Consider the following 17,899-nt stretch of genomic DNA (forward strand, 5'->3'; position numbering starts at 1 on the left):
ACAGAGTTATAACTTTATTTTAGGAGTTAACACGGATAAATGATAAATATAGAAAGCTGTATTTTCTCATAAGAATTAAGAATGTGCCATGTAATGACGCTGAGAGGTGACACTAATGATACATACCTGTAGAAAATTGACCGGAATGGGAAAACCATCATCATATCATTCTTCCAGAAGTTTCGGTGATATTATGTGTCATTTCCGTATATTTATCACAAGTACGTACATATTACATTGCAGGATTATATCAAATAATCAAATAATGATATAATTCATTGTTACTGAATATATGATGTTCAAAGCCTGAAACCGGGGCTTTGAACACGGTTTCAGAATTGTTTTACAAAACACGCTCTTTACAATAATACACTTTGCAAGTACATGTTACAAAACACACAACGACGATTATAATATATGATTACAAAGTTAATGACGATTACAATATTTTATATACATACTTTGCTAAACATTCAGTTACACTAAAAAAAAGAGATGCAGTTTTAGAAAAAAAGGGAATACTAAGTCCAGACCTGTAACAACTAAAGGTTTTTAACAATTTAATTAACTATGTAACTAACTGCTCACCTTTAAAAATTATGTCTACGATTTAGCAAATCATCGCTTTTCTTATACTTACTGTAGCCACAAGACACAACTCAAAAGATAACAATTTAACATAAAGCTATATTCCTCACAACTGTTGTACCTTAACTTAAAATAATACAAAATTAGATTATCTTTTTTTTTTAACTTCAACAGTAAATGGATTGAACAGAAAAAGATCAACTATTTTTCATTTCTTACCAACGGCGGTAAAGTCAAGCGTTCGCATCTATACGGATCAGCTGCTGTCAAGGCAAGCAGCATCAGACAAACTTATATTTACCGTTACACAGGTTATCATTGCCTTCTCTTTTTGACCTGCCCTAATTGCCATGAAAATCTGCATAACCTCCTCGAGTAAACGAAAATATGAAGAAACAAGGCATGAAGGAAAGAAATCAAACTGTCACATTGTCCTTATTCGAATATTATAAAATTATGCACCTTGTTTTGCAAGTTTATGAATAATTCTGATGGTTCTTGCCACCAAAGGGCTTTGTATTATCATAAACTTGTAAGCTTGAAGCTACTAGAGATTTTAAGGTGGTGTCTCTTGTAAGCGTGTAGAGACATTAGGATATTTTTGGAAGCAGGCAAGATGAAAAATTAGCAACCGCCTTCGCCGGGAATCGAACCACGGACCTCTGGAATACCGGCCCATCGTGCAAAACGACTACACCATGAAAGCACACTAGGAAGGCGGGAGAAATACCTTATAAGTGGACAGGCAATAAGATAATGATCTGGAGTGCCATTTACTTCACAAAGACGTCAGAGGTGATACATTTCAATTGAATTTACAGTAGACACGGTCTTTTTTCTTACTAATACTTCCATTGGATACCAGAAATAATCTTTCCAGAGTTTTTTTTAAAAGCCCATCATCAGTAAAGGTTAAGACAGCTGAACACTGGTTGCTTAACGCGAGTTCAAATTCCGGCGAATGGGCTAGCTGCATGCGGGGATTTCCTTGCATGAATACGCGATAATTTAAACAAAAATAAACTAATATAATTTTAACACAAAACGCACAAGAACAAAACACGAAAACTCTCTGTTCGCAGTTTCTTTGGACTTTATTGAACTTCGTCAAAGTGTTGTTGTTAGGATACACATTGTAAAAGTTGAACACATCATTAACTAGAATGTTGCGCAGAAATATTTCTGAATCTTCTACGAAATCCAAAATGAAAAACGAGTTAGTGCAAGCAAAGTCTTAACAAACTAATTGCTTCCGTAAATCTAAAATTGTGGTTTTTATCCCAGCAGTGAACAGCAACTGAAGACGGGTTTGTTTCATTTAATTTCCGTACTTTTCTATACACTTTACATACACACGCAAAAATGATACTCAAAATACTTTTTTAATACCTCCATGAATGAAGGTGCAGTATTTTGACTTATATAAATGAGAACTTCCTTTTATTCATAGGTTTGAAGAAAACTATAAAATCATATTTTTAGAAACATTTGTAAAGAAGAAGGTTACGTTTAGGAATGAATGAAAAACAGTGGATGGAATTTGAATACTTAAAGCTGATGGAGAAAAGGGTCTTGAAATTTTCTTAATTGCGATGTCAGTAATTGTATAAAGATAATCACGTGAAACAGGATAGCCTTTATTATATATTATTTAGTATTATCCTTGTAATCCAATGAGCACTTAAATAGTATGTCAAAAACTAATCTTTCCAAAGATATCGTTGAAACATTTAACTATCTTTTAGATAGGATTCAAAGGATTCTTATGACGAAAAACGAGTGGTTTTTTGAATTTTCAAATATCGAATCTTTCGCAAAATTAATCTCATTAAGTATTGCTATGCCTCGTTTCTATTAGGCAATAATATTCAAAGCATGTCAAATTTTGTTCGGAAGTTTTAAAACAATGTTTCTGAACTATTTTATAGTTTTCTGTAAGAATTCTGTTATTTCCTCTAATTCTTTTTCAAATGTGTGGAATCAATATTAAAGTTCCAGATCATAATAATTTTCCTGCAGGCTTTACTGAAACCTAGGTCGGGTAATTTTCACGCAAAAGTTGTGCGAAGACGAAGAACAAAAAAAAACTGAAAGAGTTCAGATTTTAAAGAACGTCCAAAAGGTCTGTTTTAAATTTTAATATAAGTTTTCAGTAAGGATTATCGATAGGAAGGCACAAGTGGAAAAGCGAAATATTTTATAGGGTATTAGATGAATATGCGATTAGGGAATATGTGTGAATATGGGAACGTTATATATTTATAAGTAAAAGTGAAGAATATGTAATGTAATTGTATAAAAATATTTAATGTTTTTAATTAGATAGATCTTGAATTAAATGGATTTTTATTGAAATCAATTAGATTAAAAAGTAAAAAAATAAATAAAATAAGATACGCTTTTATTGCTTTTAAATAGTTTACTTTGTTAATTAATAACAAACAGATTAAATATGCAAGACTAATATCTCACGTTTTTCCAAACTGCAACACAATCGAATGAAAAGTGAATTAAAGATTAGACCACGCAAAATCGCAATTAAACAGAAAACTTCCTTATAACATTGTAAGGTTTTTCCTAAATTTTTAACAGTTATCTTTAGTTAAAGATAACTTTCCTATCTCACCTAATTTCAGCTTACAATTTCCTTCCAGAATGTGCTTTTAGAATGGCAATTAATGCAAATGAGAAAGAGCAGTATTTAAGTTGAAGTTCCACTGACTTTGTTAGGATTTAGGAACGGGGAAGACGGGCCTTTACCATTTGGCCGGGTAAACTTTACCATTTGGTTAATTGGTTTAGCGCCATGTGATCCATTTATCCATGTGACCCCAGCCGTTTATTAATATTAACAAAATAGATACATAATTTGGAATGAATACATAATTTAGAATTAATACATAATTTGGAATGATTCATAGTTTGGACTGTAATGCAAAAATTTGGAGCATAATAATAAATGTACAGAATTTTGAATGTAATACAAAAATTTTAAACATAATATATGACATAACTCCTTAAAATATGTACGTAATCTCGAACATAATATGCGACGAAAAGAAGTAGTAGTAATGAAGAGCAGTTTATAGTTCCAACAAAGTCCATAGTTCAAAGTTTATATTCAAAATCCACAGTTCAAAGTCTATAGTCCAAAGTCTGTAAATAAAATATTATGTTTATGTAATTCATATAAATAGTTCAAATTTGCAGATTTTGCAAATATACAGTTCAAATAGTTCATGTGTAAGTATAGTTCATATTTCAAAATGTTCATGTATATAGTTCAAATAGTTCATATATGTAGTTCAGGTAGTTCTGATCAAGAATTCAGAGATATCAAAAAATTTAAGTTTCGAAAATATAAATAGATCTAAAGTTTAAATAAATTGTAGTTTATCATACTGTTCAAATTATGGTAATTATGATAGATTCCATGGAAGGTTCAGATTATGGGTAGATTCCATGAAATCACTTGGAATATTTGCAAAATGTTAAAATCAAGTTGATGCAGTAGTTCTGTGTTATGCTTGAACATCCAGCACTTGATTAAAGAAAACAGCACTCCTGCATTCAATATTACGATGATAAAGTTATCATAAGATATTATGTTTGACAGAGGTCTAAACCAAGGTCGAATAACTTTTGCATAATTTTGGAAACTGAATTTGCAAGGTGTTTTTGGCGGATCATGAATTTGAAGAAAGCTTGAGTATTGGAAGTTGGAATTGAGATGTGGAAGTTTTCAGTTAGTGGACAAGCAGCAATGTAGAGTTCTGGAGTACCTATTTTGCCACAGCGGCAATAGTCAGTATGAGAAATGCCATGCTTTGCGAAGTAAACAGGAAATGGGCCATGTCCAGAACTGACTTCGTTAGAGAGCCAGAGATTCTTGACTAACTGCGCCGCGTTTGTCATTTGGCTATTCTCTCCTGTAAGCTATTACTACGCTCGGCCGTATTTCAGGCCCTTCATAGCTTCGCCAGTTACTTAACATTTAAGGGCAACTCCTCAGAATTTTGATAGCTTCGGCTATATCTTTTTAGTTTAGTTCTTAGTACTGAGTTCAAGCTCAAGTGGAAGCTCTGAGGAAGGAGCCGACTTACCCTTTATTTCTCAAAATTCTTATTTTGAGAAATAAAGGGTAATTAACCCTTCTTGAGTTTACATCTCTGTCCCTGACCACTTCACAAGGCTCCGACACTCTTAGCTGTAAAAGAAAAGGTTGGAACACCACACAACTTGTATGATGCGAAATTAACATAAACAGTGTATTTCAACTTAACGAAAATCCACAGTGTTATCTAAACTCCTTGCTTATTTATGGTTGTTAATAACAACAAAATATGAATACAATTTTAATCAAATCAATATTTTTTATGCCTAATAGTTTTAGAAAACCAAAACAACACTAAAAACGATTTGTTATCATTCAAAAAATGCAAGGTAAAGTGACTTACCTTAGTGTCTAAGTTTCAAATCAATTACAACAAAGTTATACTTTGAAACTACAACATCTGTTGAATAACCTACATGAAAATTCAAAAAGAAATTCACCATAGCACAGCAATTACTAATTTGGGGACTTTTTTCATTTTGCAATCACAGGAGGTAAATATGCTTAGATAATAGCAGTGCTTTGCACAGCATTTCGTCCGCTTTAGTAACTTTTACACATAACACAATAGCGTATTCCTAGCAATTATAAAATTTTTACCGAAAAAATTCTAAAGGCTAAAAGAAAGCTGTGGTGTAACAAGAACGATTTTTATCAAGAATACATGAGAAATTTTAACTAATTCGTGTCAGAAATGTAATTACCATCAAAATTTCTTTCTTTCCCTTCTATGAATCAAATAATCATCTCGCTTTATTTTTATACTCAAAACTTTAATTAAAATTTCTAAATACTTTCTGCCAAATTCAGCCAAATATATTATACAAATCGCTCATTCTTTTGTCCACCTGCGAGATACATAACCTCATCATTTCTCTCGGAGACATTTTTTAATTGTTTTTCTACATCGACTCATGTTGTTCATAATTGTATTATAAATTCGATTCATGCGTGCGGGTTTTTATTTCTTTCACAGATAATGAAGCGGTTAAAAATAAACCCGCTTTATTCTTCCGTTCCGATCCGTCCTATTCAACTCTTCCAATTTTTCGATAGCTGCGGAGGGTGAACCTCAGCAGATGCTTTCCGACATTCCCAGAGCTGCATCTGCATCAGGCGAACAAAAGCGCGTCCAACCGCTGTCATCAATCAGGACAAGGATAATGAGGAGGCCCGTTTCGCCTAAAATAGGTTCATTCAGAGCACTAGTGATGTAGATCATTTTCCAAAGGTAAGTTGAACGATGGCTTTAGATGTCATAATTTAAAGCAAACGAAGAAATAAAAAAAAATTTTTTTTTGAATAGTGGAAGTAAATTGGCATTGTGAAAACCTAAATTTAGAATCGATGATTCTCCATCCATTTTAACATAAATCAGCTGATGTCATTTCTGTCACTGCTACTGAAAGGACATAGCAAAATAATCGGAAAATCCATGGAAAAGATGCGTGGTGCTGCCATCTTTTGAAGCTATAGAGAGTTAAAAAATGATTTTTGGATCGTTTTTGCATACCTTATTCCAGTTTGTGAGCATAATAATAATAATAATTATTATAATTATAATAATATTGATGTTTTATGAAATTTATACTTATTGTTGCTTTCTATGCATGTTGCCTTTTAAATAGGACAGGTCATTTTATTCTTTCTTTAAAATTCCGATAGTTCTTGCCTTTTTTTTTTTTTTTTTTTTACAATTAATAAGTACCCTGCATTTCTTACACAGATGGTGTTTCCCTGGAAATTATTTTCGATGTTTTGTGATTATAGACCGAGACCAAGAACGTATTAAAATTAATCTCATACTAATCTATGGAAAACAGCATGCTAATCTATGCGAAACAGTCACATAAATAATGCCACCGTTCTGAAATGTAGTCCATACCAGTTGATTGACTACATTCATGTTGTCGATACCAGTTGATCCATACATTATCCAAATTTTTTGTTATGAGAGTCGCAGTTCCCCATAGATTGCTAATGAAATAATTTTTTTTTTTTTTTTGTTTGTTTCGGTTTAATTCCAGAATTATCAAGCATGCAAAAAAGTTATTAGAAACATCATCAATATTGAAAATGTTAGAAAATTGCTAATTTATTTAATGTAATTTGTTAGCATTTTTTTTTTTTTTGTTATTTTTCATTTCATTTTATTATGAATCTTTTCAATTTCTATCTCTGAAAGTGGAAAACTAGTTTTCCTTCTTGCACACTTGGCTTAGCAACTGTCTAAAGTGGTTAACTTCTCTCTCTTCTTCAGGGTGGTCCTTACTAAATAATCTAGATTTTTGCACATAATGATGGATCCTTTAAATTTTCATCTCAAGAAACTCCTTGATATTCGTCAAAAGCAACTCATGTTCAAATTCTGGGCTTTATCTGATTCCTGTTACTAAACCTTAAATTGTCTAGGTTTCTTATCACATATTAGATATAATCTACGTGAGATCCTTCAGAGACGCTCCCCAGGTCCAGTCTACAGTCCAAAGGAGCAAATGACAATAAATTGTTTATTTGGCCACCTAATCCTCCAAATACCAATCCTTGGGATATTTGGGGGAAAAGAGGATATTCCTTTTGTGCTTCCATTGCCATCCGACCACGGTGAATTCAAAGTTTAAATTATGCATGTTATCAAGGCAATCATTCCCAATATACTTCAATATGTGCAGATTCAAACTGACCTTAGAATGCATGCGAGTCTCAGGATAAGAAGATTTCATATAGAGCATCTGTAATGTATGGCACGAACGTAAGTATTAAAACTGACTATATAATGCATGTTGGTCTCAGGATGAAAGGATCTCACATACAGCATCTGTAATATACGACAAGAAACGTTTTAAATTGTCAAAGTTTAACTTGATGTAGCAGAGATAGATATGCGCCAATTAATTAAGTTCGCTTTTACGGTTTGTAACAAGTTGGTACTTTTTGATTTCCTCTGTATTAAGAAATATGTTTGCTACCTGCTCTTCATTTTTTTTTCTTTTGTTATGCATAGAGACATCAGCCTCATCCGTTCGCCATCCAGACAGAGAGTAAAATTAATTCTGTATTTAATCAATTTAATTCCGCAATGATATTGTTGAAGGTATTTTAATCATTTTATATTGTATTTTTATTTTTCGGTCTTGTTGTAGTATTTTGTATTTTTTTAAATTATTTTATTCCGTATTTGTTATTGTTGTCAGAGTGGTAATATTATGGTTTATTTTGGGTTTAATCTAATTTATAGGCGTATGTATATTATGTAATTTTTATTTTATGCATAAAAATCGTAGGTCTTTTAGAGATTTAGTGGTCAGCTGAATTACGAGGAAGGCTTATGCTAAAAGCGATTTGAGGAACTTTACGATTTATTTCGTGTGTTAAAGAGGAATTGCTAAACATACGCGTTCTTCTCGAGTTATTTCCAGATGTTATCTTGCTACGTGTACTATTGATTGTGCTAATTTTCCTAGTAAATTGTTAATTTCTTCCTGCTTATTCAGAGTTATTATTTAAAGAAACATCAACGATGTGGTATATCGTAAAAATATTCTCTTGCGGTTCGTAATAAAGAACACCTTTCAGCCGTACGTCATATTTTTATGTGGGATGTTCGTTGTGCGAGGCGTTCGTGATGCAGTTGTTCGTGATCCATTGTACAACCAAGACCATAGCAGAGCTCTAACAAGACTGTACTGAAAGATATTCTTGAAGTGGCGATTCTTTGAAATCTGTGGTGTACTATGACTCAAAAAATCTAAAATATTAAAAACTGAGAATATATCACATCATCTGAATTTAGTTAAGTGAATCTCATGCACAATCGCACTTGAAGTATGTAAGAAAGTAAAGAATTATTGCATTCTTTCGTGAGCACTGAAACGGCGTCAGTACTTAGGATGTCCATCTAGAAACTGGAAAACCCCCAGTTAGAAACCTATCAAAGGTGCGAGTGTTTCTTCACGTTTCATGGCCCAAAACTAACACTCTCTACAACGAAACTAGGAGCACTATGAATCAGAAATGCATTAACTGGAAGTAAAACCGTAAAACAGACGTTATTATTTGTGTCTCTGGTAAGCATATAATCTGTAGCTATAGTGAAAACAATAGCAGGAAGTAAAAATAGCAGCTACAATATTAAAGATGATAAAAAATAAAAAAAATATATTGAAAGTGATAGAAAAGTCCCTCTTAATGTGCTCAAATCAGAAACATCAAATTTTAATTTTTAATACATTTTGAGTGATATGGTTATGAAAACGTAACATGCTTTTAATTAATGTGCTTCTTGTTATTTATATAAAAAAATGGTTTCGTTTTATCTGAAGTACAGTTTGTTTCAAGACGTGATTTGCAAAGAAACTGTTAATTAATATTTCAATTCTAAACACATTTCTGTATTTTCAAAGCACAACGTATGCAAGGTTTTGTACTCAAGTTTTGTAGTATTTGTAAGTTACAAGAGTAGATTTTATTTTACTTTTTGCTATCCAGGAATTAATTTTTCCAAAAGTATATTTCATGAGTATTTAAGAAGAGCGATTGTTATGAAAAAGAGAGAGATAAAGTTGACTGTAGTCAAAATCTCTCCGCTATGTAAAATACCAACAACAATTTAGATAATGTACGAGAGGTTAATCTAAAATAGCCAGAGTTATTAAGTAATTACATGGTATTCTTTCAGGGGTTAACAAGTAACAAAAATTAGAGTAATATTCATAAATTGGAATTCCATTTCTCCCATATCGAAATTGATGAGTTAATTTCCCTTATTCTACTCTGAATAAAAATTTTTTGAAATTTTAAACTACCTTATGTGACTCCGCTACGCTGACGATACCTTTGCTCTGTTTGACAGTAATAAAGTTAATTAAAATAAAGGTCTTTCAATAATAAACTCTACTGATCCTGCCATTCAGTTCACTTTTGAAACTGAGACATGCAATTCTCTTACGTTTCTAGACTACTAGGTCACACGCAACATATCCAACTTCAGTACTACATTTTAGCTTAAACTTCAGCTGCTTTGTAGCTTGATCTGTTTGCCTTCCACTGCACTCTAAATCATGTCATTCGAATAAACAGAAGTTAGCTTCTTTAGTCTTCCAAATCGCCTGTTGATCAAGAACTAAATCACTTAAAAGCAATTGCCATTGACAGAAGCGTTTTGCCTAGCATTACTGACCTAGCGGTTGAAAAATGCACATCTTAACACACTGTGATAAGGTGGCATAAAGGTTCTTTGTCTAGGAGAAGTGATTTAGTGCAATAATTTTCATCAGTGGTGAAATCCTGTGCCTTTGTTAATAATTCCGGTTGAAGCCTCAAGGGTCACTCCCGTGGACAAAGAAGTAAAAGAAGTCATTTCAGCAGGGTCCGGAGATGGACACTTTGTTATGTATGAGTGAAAGAATCATTTTCCCTCGGGAGTTTAGCGCAAATAAATACAGGAAGATATATAAGGTGGTTTCCTGAGAAGAGAAAAAAACTTTCCTGTTTGGAGCTATGGGCATGTTGGCCCGCTAGAACTATAATTCCTCGTGTATAATGCTATAAATCTTTCCTGTTTAGAGCTATGTGCATGTTGACCTGCTAAGAACGATCATTCCTCGTGCATAAATGCTTTAGAGCATTTTTCCATGTTACAAAATTCTGAAATTACGGGACGAAATATACCCAAGTCCTATACTGTCAAGATATGCAACTGTTAAAGTTTTCATCTCCTTAAAATTCATGTTATTGTTAAAACTTGAGTTAGAAGTTCGTTTCAACACTATGTCACAACCCAGGGGTTGCGTAGCGGCTTCGGCCACTACACCACAACACCAAAAAGCACTCTCTCGGTTTAAGAAATTATAAAAACTATGTTTTCATTCCTTTCTTTCCACTGATTAGCTATGAAATTCCACACATTTTACAGAAATTTAGCTTTAGGTCGTTTTCTCTTCTGTCAATAAAATTCACAGTTCCATATTTAATAACACTATTCATTCCGGAAATGAACTCCTGGGGTATGTTCAGCATTCCTTGTCCACGTGGTTTAATTTACATAGATCAAACTAATAGATGTTTGAAATTTCGAACTAAGAAATATGAGATATATGTTGAGAAAAATGAAACACATAATTCTCTTTTGTCCAAAACTGTTGGTCAGAAAATCACATCTTCCATTTTTTACAGCCGAAATTATTCAAAAAACATCTTCCATGGTCCAACTAGTTTTTTCTGGAGGCGTTTTGCATTCATAAAAATCTTTCAGTTCTAGATACAAATCTAATTCTAGTCAGTCTTTACCCTCAACTTTTATTAAAGAAATTATTTCGTAGTTATTTTCATTTTTTATCAATAGAGTTGCAAGTAGTTTGATTTCCTTCCTCTCCTTCTTATCGCCTTATTTCATCTTACAGGGGCTTCTCTTTCGTCATTTGCACTTCTAAAGTTGAAAAGGGAGGTCTGTATTCAAAACTTCGAAACTACTCCTGCACAATTATGAAAATTACACTGATTCCTTTTCCTTTAACTCATCCAAGATTCGCTATTCGGAGTGTTATCGTAACTCAAATTCAATTAAATGATTCTCTGTATATTTTATATCTTTTAAAAGTATTTTCCAACACTATCAATACTCTTATTCTAGAGTTTTGTCCAGAACTGGAAATAAGGAATAATTCTAGAACTTTTAACAGGAATATTATTCAAGGCGCATAACACATTTTCTCGCACCTCAACCACATCAGTAACTTGCTTATTTATTCATTGAATTGCTGAATAACATTTTGAGAACTTTCTTTATTCGTTTAAATGGTAAACGTTGAATGGGTAAAATCATTTGGTAAATTATGTCAGTTGAGACGCAAACACTTTCTTCAATTAGCATTAGTTTCCGGATTATTCGCAATTGGGGTTTAGGCTTCGATATCATTTACACATACACAGTTCCTTCAGATATCTAGTCATTGTTCTTTCGACGATCTTTATTAAAAAGCTTGTTGTACATTTTAATGCTTTCTTTGTTCATGTTTATCAATAGATTTCGAAGTGGTAGCAGTCTTTATTTGATTGTCGCCATTTTCGAATCCGGAGAAACACTTGTAAATTTGTGATTTACTCAACGCATTTTTGTTTAAATCTCAGTTGCAGTTTTCTTAAACAAATGTATAGCTTTTATTATTTATGGTCTCACTCGCAAGTCTTTGCAAGCAGGAATACACACAAATCAGCACTGAACATAGACTGATGCCACCTAGCAGATGGATGTGGGAAGTTGTAAGATAAAGTGGCATAGCGGCACGATCGATAATTATGAAATACTCGCTGAGGTCTTGTCATTCTATTAATTTTTTGAGTATTTTGCGCCATGAATATTCTTCGAGTTTTTAGAAAATATACTTACCCCCTACCACCACTAAAGCCGAGTTCTATCGGAAAGTCGAGCATGACTTCTAAAAACTCTGATTTCTCAACAACGAGAACAAGTTCAACATTATCTTCACATCCATTGCGGAACTTCAAACATAAGCAATATAAAAGTATTTAAATAAAAGCAACATTTAAGGGGAAAATGGGAAATATATATTTAAATCATTACGCCACCTTCTTGCTATAAGAGCTTGAAAGAAATCTGAGAACAGCTACATGCCAAAAGAATTCTTAAAGAATTTACGATATAATTGAGCGATAAATGGGGAATACATTCGCAAAAATTATTTAAGAAATATATTTTGGTCTCTGGTGCTAATCATATGTGCCAGGAGGAATGTGGTACTACACCTACTAATTTAGGAAAACTGTCAATAATAAAGCACTTCTAAATATTGTTCATGGTATTATATAAAGTATTCAACAGATACTTTTTATGAATATTACACTATATGTGTGTAAGATAAATCTAATTATTTAGTACTACTCTTTGTTTAACTTCTCTCAGCACTTCTTGGACTTTTCTTTCACACGAATTAATTCAAGGGCTAAACTACTCAGTTTGGACTATTCACAACATCTAAGTATAAGCGTTGTCAAATATGAGAAAACACTGTCAAAAACCCAAACCATAGACATAAAATTAAGCGGTTGAAAGCATTATTAAATCGCTCTCCCTAAATTGCACAATCGTTCTCTATTTAAATTCGTTTAATTTGTATGCTGGTGAAGCTGGTACAAGAAAGTATTACTATAAAGATAATGTATTGCTTAAAAGAAATCTTATCAGTGTAATTAACAAAAGGTACTTCACAGTTGTATATTCTAAACCAAAGTTATGAAATATCAATTTGCTTATGTAAAAAAGCATTATTTTCTGGATTATTTTCTGGATTATTCGCAATTGGGGTTTAGGCTTCGATATTTATATTTACTTAAACGATATAAAATACTTAATTTTGGAATTTTATAAGAGTTCACACTTGTTAGTTATAAGTAACTAATAATTGTTAGTTAGTTAATAACATGGTATATTAGTTTTGTTATTTAAAACTGTTGTCAGTTTTTAATTTGCCAGTTCGTCTTTCCTAGCTCCTGTTAGACAATTCTTGTGAATGAGACATCTTATTAGCAACAAAATGTCCTGCTTGCCACTTGAAAGTGAGCTAGGATAAGTTTTTTTCAGAACTTCTCATTTTATATTAATAAAATATTTAATTTCGAATTTTTTAAACTCTGATAAAAAAGTGTCTTTGTAATAACTGTTCCACATTTGCTTAGCACCTTTATAATTATAGTTTTGCTTTTGTTTTCTTTTCCCACTTTCCTACTTGTCATGCCCATGGCCCAAATCATTCCTCTTGCGCCACTTTCCTTTCAAAAAAGATTACTTTTTTTCTTGCAGCTCTTCTCTGCATGACTCGTAATCGATATCATAAACGTTGTTACCTTCCCGTCATCAATTTTAATTTCCTGTTGCGGCTTTGCCCCTTTCCGGAGTTCGGTGTTCATTAACGGCGGGGCTCATCTCAGCCCAGAAAGGAATTCAGTCCAGAATCAAGAGAAAAATGCGCCTCCACACCTCGCTCCTCCTCATAAATGATTCCTGAAAGATACACGCAATTTCCATTTTTGGTAAATGGTAACTGTGAAACTATCTGCAGCTTAAAGGTCAACAGGTTGCGTTACATTTTAACATTTTTTAATATTGCAGGTTTTTTCTCTGTCGTGTACATAGTACACATTCTTTCTTCAGCTTTCCAGTCGTTGAGTTTCATGTGTTGTTCTCGATTGTTTCCGTGGTTCAACTTCCGGAGAGGAACTGACTTTTCAGTTTTTCTCTCCTGAAATCCTTGGATGCTTATTTGAGCGTCCAAACATGCCAAAACTGGGATGATCTTTATCGCGCTTCTTACGTCTTTCTTTCTAAATATCTAAGACGCTTATAAAATTTCAATTAAAAAAAATAATAATTTTTGCAGCTTTATATCTGAGAAGCAAAGAAGATGATTAAGTGAGCAGTTATACATACCATTGGAAACGTTTTGTGGATGACAGAGTTGCTATGCGAAAAGAAACGTGATCTCCTATCACTCTTCAATTTCGGAACAAGTAACAACAAATGCACCATGAAATCAAACAAGAAATATCGCAATTAAATTTCTTTCAACCCAAAAACTATCTTTTAGGGAAAGTAAATTCAATGTTTCAGTAATCATTGCCAACAGATAGCTTGCCCTTTTTGAGCGGACTGGTTGAATGTTTTCGGTTGTAAAACTTCGTAGACACATTCTATACAACTATTTGAATTCGAAAATTCGAAAAAAACGAGTATTCGGTTTATAGTGCGAAAATATGAAAACTCGACTCCGTCTTCTCCGATATTCGAACTATGAATCAACACAACGAAAGCACAAACGAGAGAACGTGAAAATCCTTTACATTTCCCGCCAATGGGAAAACGACTGAGGAGGCGCGCAAGAATCAGTTAACCAAATCTATGTGATGACGTGTTATTTAGGCCCGATCGTTCGAAGCTTTTTAGGCCCACCAGCGGCCGAACTGTAAAGTCGCTGAGCGCTGGTAGCTCGGTCCGAGGTTCGAATCCAACGAACTAGCTGGCTGCACGGCCGTTTTCTTAGCTTTCACAATGTGTAACGTATATATGAGCCATGGATCTTCAAAACTGGACATTTTAACCACTTATAGCTTAAAAGTACACACGGGGGATTGCCGTGATTTCTTACAAAATTTAACCATAAAGCTTAGTTTCATTATTTTACATACTTTAGCACATAATTTCCTCTGAGGTATTAGAGTATAATCTAAATTTTTTATTCTAAGCCTCTTTTTTAAAATTTAAAGTAACAGGTGAATTAATCTAGAAGAGAAAATGATGTATTAATGTCTTAAACCTCGTTCTTTCCCATTAAAATATCACCACTCAAAATTAACACTTGTCTAACCTCACATTTCGAGATAACAAATGCTTTAAATCCAACTACACTTTTTTTATTTCTCTAACAGTTCGAATTTTCATTCCTTTCCTAACATTCTGAGAGTCACCAGTTGTACGTAAGAAAAGTAATTTTCGCGCTTTAATCTGTAAAGCAGAAACTTAAACAGTATCATCCTTTTTCCATTCTTATTAACAGAGTGTACAGCGGAAATTATCTCTCTCTCTCTCTCTGACGGCGACCGGGAAAAAAATAATCTCATCAAATTAGACGAATGGTTCCAGTTACCGCCACTAAACCTTCCGGCTTCAGCAAGATGGGTTTCTGAAGCAAGATGACTTTAACTCTTCTTAATACACTCTTGTAAGGAGTCGTAATTATTGAAGAATCCGGGGGTCGAGTACAAATTTATGTTTAGAACAGCAGGTGTTCGATTTCTATTTAGAAATGAGTTCTCAACAAACAATAAGTTCTACCTTTCATTTGTTATCACGATATTCATTTCACAAAATTAATTGAAGTGGTAACAGATATTCCCGATTTTACAAATTTCCGCCCTGCATCATTTCATTTTAATAAAAGTTATACTAACGCCTCTCTTTGTCAGCCGAAATAATTTCAAAAAAGATTTTCGCTTTTATGAAAAAAAAAAAAAAAAAAAGCCAAACAGTGTGGGTATTTTTTTTTTTTTTTTTTTTTTTTTTTGTTCATTAATGGTAAGAAAACAATACTTCAACTTTTGTCTTACATAATAATGCAAGAAAAGCAAGGCAGACAAAACACCGTTCAACTTTCGTTTTGCACTGTAATGGTAGAGAAAGAACAGGAAGCTAAACAATGTTCATTCAACTTCAGTTGAAGAAGAGCAGCAGGAAACGGCAATCCAAACAAGTGTCGAACTTTTATTCTGCGCAAAAATGGCGGAAAAACATCGGCTTTTAGCCTTTTTTTTTTTTTTTTTTTTTTTTTTTTTTTTTTTTTTTTACGATGGTATAAAATGCAGTTAACCGAACAGTGTTCAACTTTTTATTTCACAATAATGGCAAAAAAATCACGGGTCTTCAACTTTTCAAGATAGGAAAAAAAAATCTGATCTGTACACCACATGACTTCCCTGTACGAAACAATAAATTATATACATTTTTTCCCTGAATTTCACTTAAACTTATTGGAGTGAATTAAATCTGTTTCGTCGATAGCGCATAAACCTCAAGAGAATAAAAGCACTCTTTAAAATTCACTATATGTGTTTACCATAGCGATACTCTGGCGCTAGGTTCACTTAACAGAGTTACATCTCATTCATTTTATAACTATGTCTATGTCGTAACGCAATTAAGAGGCGATCGGCTTAGTGTGGCCTTTCCCAATATATTATAAATAGGGTATCTTTAATGATAGTTGAATCCAGTAAGATGGAACGTACTTTTTGCACCTAGTGCAGTCTCTAGCAGAGAAGTAAACGTGGCGCCATCTTTTGCCAAACATTGTATTGAGCGGTACTAAGGATTTGTTTTCTTTTTTTTTAACTCAGAGTGCACGAAATTTATATCATCTGAAGAATTATCTAATCGTTGCCACATGTTCTATTCAAATACTATAATAAATCTAAAACAATGTATGAAAGATATTAAACAACCCCCCCCCCCAAAAAAAAGGAAACAGTTTTTCTCATTCAATTAATTCAGTTCTCACTTCGAGACAAGGCAAAAATGCATAAAAACTCAAAATATCTATATTAAAAATTACGAAGTAAGTCTAAAACACTTATTTCCTCGAATAAATTCCAGACTGGATTAAGCATTATTTAATTCACAATAATAAAAGAAAGCATTATCTTTGTTGTTGAAGCTTAGTTTCTCTACATTGGCAACAAATCCACTATTCAATGTAAACTATTCAAGGTTTTAAATGTAAACAAGGCAGCTATGGTAAAATAATTAGGCTTAGCCGCACTTAAACAACTTTTAAATTGTTGATAATTCTACAAATATTGCATGTAGATTCACTAAAGGCATAAAAACTTTAATCGAAAGATAAGAACAAAATAATTCAATCATTGTTAAAAAAAATGAACAATTTACAAACATATAAGAATAAAGAAACTGAGATCACTGAGCCGAGTAACAGAACTAATATATACAAGTATATATATATATATATATATCAGTGCGGCCAAACTAGTAGGTGCACATTTACATGTTATAATAGTCCTTTATACAAAATTTCAACGTTCTGAGGCTACTCAGTTTTGAGTTATGCGAGAACCATACATACATCCATGCATACATACGTCCGTACATACGCACAGAGGCCACGAAAAGTTCTCTTCAGAATTCCTTTTAAATCAGTTTTATAAATTTTTGGGAGAAAAGTGTCTTTTATTCTGTCCTTACGTACAGATGTCAGGCAAAAACATTGTTAAATTGCATTCGATAGCGGTCAAAATGGATATTTTCGTTGAAATATTATACCCGAAATTTTTCGAGATTACAATACTTCCTTTTTACTTCGTATAAGGAAGTAAAAATGTGGCAAGCTAAACAGATTCCAACTTTTGTTTTGCAGAACGCCAAAATAACGGCAGAAAAATCTTTGAAAAATAACAGTACAAAAATACGAAATGTTCCATTTTGTTTTTCGGAATAATGGCCGAAAAACTCGGTTTTAGTTTGGGAAGGATCAAAAAATCCAATTCACTTATAAAAAAAATCTATTGTAAGTATCACATTACTTCCTTATATCAAATTGTGTACATTTTTAGCTGCATTTCATTTAAACTGATTTCCCCGAATTTCATTACAGACATATTTCTCATTCAATTAAT

General features: G+C 32.8%; 1 long non-coding RNA gene across 3 annotated transcripts in view; it reads right to left on the reverse strand.

The window, feature by feature from the left end:
• Nucleotides 1-3,400: 3,400 nt before the first annotated feature.
• The window catches only part of LOC118184360 (uncharacterized), a 123,462-nt gene continuing 108,963 nt past the window's right edge, over nt 3,401-17,899 (reverse strand). For all 3 annotated transcript variants that reach the window (XR_015044084.1, XR_015044082.1, XR_015044083.1), the window contains one exon: nt 3,401-3,744. This is a non-coding gene — a long non-coding RNA (uncharacterized LOC118184360). The remainder of the gene's footprint in view (nt 3,745-17,899) is intronic.

Source organism: Stegodyphus dumicola, chromosome 1 (assembly GCF_044657685.1).
Source record: "Stegodyphus dumicola isolate Sdum_Otavi_A_Nest chromosome 1, ASM4465768v1".
Taxonomy (NCBI): domain Eukaryota; kingdom Metazoa; phylum Arthropoda; class Arachnida; order Araneae; family Eresidae; genus Stegodyphus; species Stegodyphus dumicola.